Raw genomic sequence first — 8,348 nt, 5'->3', positions numbered from 1 at the left:
TTCCGGGTGATTGAAAGGGGCCGGAGCTCTGTAATGCAGACGTCCACGAGAGAGCCAATCGAGTTGCGCGTTTACGTCATATGATTTAGAGAGCGCTAAACTTTTTTATGCATAGTATAAAGAACAGGTAAATATAGAACTCAATCTACAGGAGCTGCGGATTTGTATGAGATAGCAGGAAAAACTAAGAAAGAAACAATTAGGTGTATTTTCAAAGCATGTAAAAAGGATTTTAATGTACAAAAACCTTTGCAGAAAACTACTGTTCCTACGTATGACTGTAGTGCAAAGGCAATTAAACGTTATCGGAGTCATATAATTTGATGACCTTGTTAACGAAACGGAACTGTGGAGGTCTGCAGCTGGAATCTTTTGGTTTAAACGACCGGGAGAATACGCGAACCACTGCATTTGTTCAAGGCGCATTACCGACACCTGCTGAGCCGAAGTGGGCAAGAAATATTAATAAAGCCTACTATTGTTACTTGCTAGCTGTGAAAGTTTCATAAGATAATGGAATTCGTGGTGTCGGTTAGTCAAATGTAGTAGAAGTACTATGCAACTAACTGAGTACTTTAATTTTTTTTTACCAGGGGCTACTATTATTATTTCACTGGAGCTCCTTCCTCTTGAATATGCTACATGTAATCGGCCACAGGTAAAACATTCGTGCCGTAGATTCATGTTTTTACTAGTGGCTAACCTTGACTTTTACAGGAAACTGTCGTCTATGGAATTGAAGCAGGTAATTAGTAGGAATAATGGGAATTTGGATATAAAATAATTTAACACTGTAACAAATTCTGTAAAAATGATAGCTTTAATCAGATTTTAATGTAACGCTTTATTCTGTTCTCTTGTACTGTTAAAATTTTTTCGAGGGGTTTGTTATATTGCTATAATGAATACAGCACTTCGGTCAGTTTGCATGCAACAATCCTTTACTTCAGTAATCCCTTTTAAATATCTATGCGTGCTTTTCCAAATATGCAAAGACAGTACGAAACACGGCATCAGATAAAATAATCACCCCCTCTCCAAACAGAAATCCCCCCCCCCCCCCCAGAAACAATCAAAAAATACAAATACGCCACAAGAGTACTACAACAGTTCACTACCCCCCTACTTTTTTCTTCTACTAGCCCAATATTGTACTGTAACCTCTCTGGTCCACTCTTCCTTGGCGATTTATAAAAGAAGGGATGCATTGTTTCACACAGTTTCTTTCAAAGCTCCCACATGAAGGACTACTTTCTGCTATTAGGCAAAAAATGTGACTGTCCCCTTTAATGTTGGTCTTTCACACCTGTGCTGGATTGTCTGGGTCCAACAGGTACATTGAGATTTTATATGGCTCACTATACGAGTCATTAAAAGTTCTGCAAGCCACCAAAAATGTTTGCCAACTGCTGCTATAAATTTTGAACATCTCTTCATGTTTTTTAAAGTAATGATTGTTATTTGATTTCTGCAGTATTCTCAGGCAAACTTTATGTTCCTTAGGAAAAGTAAATTTTAGAAAGGGCACGTGATTGTGAGGCTACAATGTTGATCCAAAATGAAAAGGGATCGTTATGTGCAAAGTCAACTACAAGTCGAAGATGGGAAAGTTATTGGTGTTTTTTAAAGGATAAGTTTGGTCTTTGTCAAGGCAAAGTTATTTCTTAACAATCGTGGCATATATTTGTTTAATAAGGTTGAAGTGCAGCAAGTTCAGCACAGATAATTTCGCCTATGCAGAGTATTAGTGCAGATCTGTCATTCCTACTTTACAAGGAGTCTGCATGTTCTCTTCCTGTGTATTTACAGATTAATTGGTATCCGTGAGTATCACTGAGTTTTCACTCAAAAAAGCTGTCATCTTTATTTTATAATTACCATTTCCTCAGCAAGAGTGACTCATCAGCTGGCTTCAATAATTTAATAACTGGTTACATAAAATTTTGTAGCTGGTTTGTGGCACTTCAATCTGCTCAATCGCACACACTCTGTCATTCCCATTTTTGGAGTATTTCTTTATTGTGTGTGCACGTGGCACATCACGAAAAGTCTGACATGGAGGTGACTTGACTCTTTTAAAAATCTAAGGCCATTATTAAAAATACAATGTGGTGTAGTAACTTCAGTTCAGATTTATTGTTGTACAGCAAATCAAGTACAATGAAACTTTTATCAGTGCTGCTCACCACAACACTGCCAGCTGGCATGCATCTTGCTTCATAGGCTATTTAAATTAGCAACACAGAATATAATATGCAAAATGAAAGCGTCTCGAAAAAAAGAACTACATGATTTGAGCACAGATCTGTGTGTTATTACAAGCCATGTCAGAACATAACAAGCAAAAGCGGGATAATAAGCAGAATATAACTTGGCAAAGGCAGTGGTTGTTATCATAACTCCATCCACAACACCTAATGTGGCCAGACAAGTTAGTAAGAAACACATCCTTACCTCTATAAAGTAGTGGCAAGGATCTGTGATAAAAATGGACTACAGTATTTCCCTTTACTTTTGTTGCGCACCTCAGAGATGTGGAAGACGCATCTTCTTAAAATGAAGTTATTGCTGCTGGACATCTTCAGTAAGTTTTAAAACTTTTCTTTACAATAGGACCCCGGTACCCATAAGCCCCATTGTAAATTGCAACAGCAGGTTAGTTTTATTTTTTTTTTAAAGTAAAAATATACTTTACTTTTTTATGCAACTTCATGTGATAAACTCATACAAAGGTTGATTGTGAAGAAGTAACTTCAAAAATGATGAACTTATCCTTTAATGTCAGGAAAAGTCAAAGTGTCCTCTGGCATTGGGAAGTTGCAACACTTTGGTCCAATTCTAGGTCTCCCACCCTGTCAGATAAAAGATTAAAAACAACTATTTAAGCTTTGCAATATTTTGTTACAGAAGAGAAAACGGATCATTTGGATAGAATACAAAAGTGGGGAATGAAGTTGGTTTTAAATGTCACACTGAATCTTGGAGTAATGCATACACCTACTGTAGATAAACAAATCCATTGGCAGACGAAGTGAAGGGAAATTGTGAGAGATCTTCAGGAAGCTGTTGCAGTATTTCCTAGTGGTATGGCCTTAGGTTTATCAGAATTAAACCAGGAAAGACACCCTCCTTTAATCGCCACCTTATCGTGGTGGAGGGGTTTGCGTGTCCCAATGATCCTAGGAGCTCTGTTGTCCGGGGCTTTATGCCCCTGGTAGGGCCACCCAAGGCAAACTGGTCCTAGGTGAGGGATGAGACAAAGAGCGGTTAAACAAACCTCCTATGATGGAAAACAATTTTGGACGGCGTTTTCCCTTGCCCGGACGCGGGTCACCGGGGCCCCACTCTGGAGCCAGGCCTGGAGGTGGGGCTCGATGGCGAGCGCCTGGTGGCCAGGCCTGCACCCATGGGGCTCGGCCGGGCACAGCCCGAAGAGGCAACGTGGGTCCCCCTTCCCATGGGCTCACCACCTATGGGAGGGGCCAAGGAGGTCGGGTGCAGTGTGAGTTGGGTGGTGGCCGAAGGCGGGGACCTTGGCGGTCCGATCCTCGGCTACAGAAACTGGCTCTTGGGACGTGGAATGTCACTTCTCTGAAGGGGAAGGAGCCTGAGCTAATGCGCGAGGTCGAGAGGTTCCGGCTAGATATAGTCGGACTCACCTTGACGCACAGCTTGGACTCTGGAACCAATCTCCTTGAGAGGGGCTGGACTCTCTACCACTCTGGAGTTGCCCGCAGTGAGAGGCGCCGAGCGGGTGTGGGTATACTTATTGCCCCCCGACTTGGAGCCTGTTCATTGGGGTTTACCCCGGTGGACGAGAGGGTAGCCTCCCTCTGCCTTCGGGTGGGGGGACGGGTCCTAACTGTTGTTTGTGCGTATGCACCGAACAGCAGTTCAGAGTACCCACCCTTTTTGGAGTCCCTGGAGGGGGTGCTAGAGGGCATACCTTCTGGGGACTCCCTCGTTCTGCTGGGAGACTTCAATGCTCACGTGGGCAATGACAGTGAGACCTGGAAGGGCGTGATTGGAAGGAATGGCCCCCCCGATCTGAACCCGAGCGGTGTTTTGTTATTGGACTTCTGTGCTCGTCACGGATTGTCCATAACGAAAACCATGTTCAAATATAGGGGTGTTCATATGTGCAGTTGGCACCAGGACACCCTAGGCCTCAGTTCGATGATCGACTTTGTGGTCGTGTCGTCGGACTTGCGGCCACATGTCTTGGACACTCGGATGAAGAGAAGCTCGGAGCTGTCAACTGATCACCACCTGGTGGTGAGTTGGCTTCGATGGTGGGGAAGGATGCCGGTCAGGCATGGTAGGCCCAAACGTGTTGTGAGGATCTGCTGGGAACGTCTGGCAGAGCCCCCTGTCAGAAGTAGCTTCAACTCCCACCTCCGGCAGAACTTCGACCACATCCCGAGGGAGGTGGGGGACATTGAGTCCGAATGGGCCATGTTCCGTGCCTCTATTGTTGAGGCAGCTGACCAGAGCTGTGGCCATAAGGTGGTTGGTGCCTGTCATGGCGGCAATCCCCGAACCCGTTGGTGGACACCGGCGGTGAAGGATGCCGTCAAGTTGAAGAAGGAGTCCTACAGGTCCCTTGTGTCCTGTGGGACCCTGGAGGCAGCTGATAGGTACCAGCAGGCCAAGCGGAATGCGGCTTTGGTGGTTGCTGAGGCAAAAACTCGGGCGTGGGAGGAGTTTGGGGAGGCCATGGAGAACGACTTTCAGACGGCTTTGAGGAGATTCTGGTCCACCATCCGGCGTCTCAGGAAGGGGAAGCAGTGCAGTGTCAACACTGTATATGGTGGGGATGGTGCGCTGCTGACCTTGACTCGGGACGTTGTGGGTCGGTGGGGGGAGTACTTCGAAGACCTCCTCAATCCCACTAACATGCCTTCCAATCAGGAAGCAGAGCCTGGGGACTCAGAGGTGGGCTCCCCCATCTCTGGGACTGAGGTCACCGAGGTGGTCAAAAAACTCCTTGGTGGCAGGGCCCCGGGGGTGGATGAGATACACCCTGAGTTCCTCAAGGCTCTGGATGTTGTAGGACTGTCTTGGTTGACACGCCTCTGCAACATCGCATGGACATCAGGGACAGTGCCTCTGGATTGGCAGACCGGGGTGGTGGTCCCCCTCTTTAAGAAGGGGGATCGGAGGGTGTGTTCCAACTACAGAGGGATCACACTACTCAGCCTCCCTGGAAAAGTCTATTCAGGGGTCCTGGAGAGGAGGGTCCGTCGGATAGTCGAGCCTCGGATTCAGGAGGAACAGTGTGGTTTCCGTCCTGGTCGCGGAACAGTGGACCAGCTCTATACCCTTAGCAGGGTCCTGGAGGGTGCATGGGAGTTTGCCCAACCAGTCTACATGTGTTTTGTGGACTTGGAAAAGGCATTCGACCGTGTCCCTCGGGGAATCCTGTGGGGGGTACTCCGAGAGTATGGGGTACCGGACCCCCTGATAAGGGCTGTTCAGTCCCTGTACGATCGTTGCCAGAGCTTGGTCCGCATTGCCGGCAGTAAGTCGAACCCGTTTCCAGTGAGAGTTGGACTCCGCCAGGGCTGCCCTTTGTCACTGATTCTGTTCGTAACTTTTATGGACAGAATTTCTAGGCGCAGCCAGGGCGTTGAGGGGGTCCGGTTTGGGTCACTGCTTTTTGCAGATGATGTTGTCCTGTTTGCTTCAGCTCTCTCTGGATCGGTTCGCAGCCGAGTGTGAAGCGGCTGGGATGAGAATCAGCACCTCCAAATCCGAGACCATGGTCCTCAGCCGGAAAAGGGTGGAGTGCCCTCTCAGGGTTGGTAGCGAGATCCTGCCCCAAGTGGAGGAGTTCAAGTATCTCGGGGTCTTGTTCACGAGTGAGGGAAGAATGGAGCGTGAGATCGACAGGCGGATCGGTGCGGCATCCGCAGTAATGCGGGCGTTGCATCGGCCTGTCGTGGTGAAAAAGGAGCTGAGCCGCAAGGCGAAGCTCTCAATTTACCAGTCGATCTATGTTCCTACCCTCACCTATGGTCATGAACTATGGGTAGTGACCGAAAGAACGAGATCGCGAATACAAGCGGCTGAAATGAGTTTCCTCCGCAGGGTGTCTGGGCTTTCCCTTAAAGATAGGGTGAGAAGCTCAGTCATCCGGGAGGGGCTCAGAGTAGAGCCGCTGCTCCTCCGCATCGAGAGGAGTCAGATGAGGTGGCTCGGGCATCTGATCAGGATGCCTCCTGGACGCCTCCCTGGTGAGGTGTTCCGGGCACGTCTAACCGGGAGGAGGCCCCGGGGAAGACCCAGGACACGTTGGAGGGACTATGTCTCCCGGCTGGCCTGGGAACGCCTTGGGATTCTCCCGGAAGAGCTAGAAGAAGTTGCCGGGGAGAGGGAAATCTGGGCATCTCTGCTCAAGCTGCTGCCCCCGCCACCTGACCTCAGATAAGCGGAAGAGGATGGATGGATGGAATGGAGACACTGAATAACGAAACTGTATCAATTATCCTGGAAATTGGTATTGAAGTAATAGTACGTCATCAGAATTTAAAGCAAATGAAACTTTAATCATTAATGATAAATTACTTTTTTTAACTTCTGCACGAAATTAGCCAATCCTCTTAAAATGAACAAACATAAAAGGTTGGGGTATCAGGTGGGCACATGTTTATTTTCTGTAGGGCTAAATTAGTAAACATTGCCTAATCATACACTATTCAGTTTTCAAGTGACAGCCACTAGTCCTCTATTGGGTTTTTAGGCCGTTGAAGGGGCGGGGCTAGAGGCGGAGTCAGGGGTTGTCTTCTGGTTCCAGCTCTTTAAAACTGACAGCAGAAAAGGCAAATAGTTATTAAGTTTTGCAACCACCAAATCCTTCCCATTTAGCCTTAAAACCCCACACATGTGACCCACATTACTGACAACAGAGACCGTGAAAGATACTGTATAGTGGAAGAAATACGGTATAAAGTAACATAAGGAGGAGTGACTGGTGGGGGGTTTAAACAAACCAGAATATGAGATACTTTACCACATTTCTGCCCCAAATACAGAGATGCCTTTATTACATTCAAGTTTATTGTCATGGTTGGAGTACAGTGCAATTCTAACTTGCACGTTTTCCACAATTAAAATAAATGAAATCAAAACAAACAGATTTACAATCAATGTCTCTCCTGCTGCCTCCCTTAGGTTTCTGAGGTGGGCCCTCTACACAGTCATAGTAAGAAGTGTAGTTTTGGTTATTTTGTTTAACAGGTCTTTTACAAAAGTGATACACCTGGAACCCATCCTGCACCTTCTTTCTGTTTGGCTGCTGAATCCAAACTGGCCGTGTTCCTCACATCGTCTTCTTTATACTTAACTGGAAGGGACAAATTGTCCCCTGGCTTGGACCTTACGAGGTGGGGGTCACCTCCCATGGATTCCACTTCCCTTCTGGGCTGTGCCCTTCCCTGATACTTCCTATAAAGAAAGAATTATTCCTTTTTACCCTGTGGTGTACTCCATGCTCCCAGGTGAATTCTCCCAGGGATGTGCAGCAGACTGTGCCAACATGTTTCAGTGGCTTTGGGAATCACAAACAAATTCCTTACGTTCACTGCATTCTTTAGCAGACCCTCGATGAGGCACGTAGCTTTCCTGTTATTCTTTTCACAGTCTCACATTGCTCTAGTGAACACATGTCTGCTGCACACATGCCTCTGATGGATACTAAAGGTTTAATCATTTCATGCAACATGTCTCATATTTGAATATTCAGGAGTCGTGTCGTACCACACTGTGGAAGATTCATTTATAGTTACATGTACAGAGTACAGTAAAGTTACATGTATTTCCAACATTCAACATGTTGCCTCACTCAGTAAATATTATTAGTCAAACATGGACCTTACCTTGAAACCTCTGGACTGGACCACATTCACGCTCTTGAAAAGCGTTAAATAAATGCAATGAATTTGAATCCATCACCCGGTCACTGTCTGTGTGAAGTTCATCCAAGTACTTTGGCTTTCCTCCCACATCCCAAAGACCTGTGTGTGAGGCAAACTGGAGACTGTGAATTGACCTAGTGGTGTGTGTGCATGCAGGTCTAGGCTCTGTGGTATGCTGGTGCCTCCTCTGACTTTGTTTGTACCTGGCAACCTATGGTGATAGCACTCCATACTGCTTTTGGTATATCCTGAGTCAATGCTTAATCCGCCATTCTCATTTTCTGTTACACACTTCTGGTGAGGTGCACAGTGATGATATGTCATGTATGTCTGATCTCCATCGAAAGTCCATTATACCACTCTAGGCACCATTGTCATTCTATTAGTCACTTGTCCTCATATGCAGTGGGCATTCCACTCGTCTCTATTGGA

This window comes from Erpetoichthys calabaricus, chromosome 2, assembly GCF_900747795.2.
Source record: "Erpetoichthys calabaricus chromosome 2, fErpCal1.3, whole genome shotgun sequence".
Taxonomy (NCBI): domain Eukaryota; kingdom Metazoa; phylum Chordata; class Cladistia; order Polypteriformes; family Polypteridae; genus Erpetoichthys; species Erpetoichthys calabaricus.
This window is presented reverse-complemented; position numbering follows the sequence as displayed.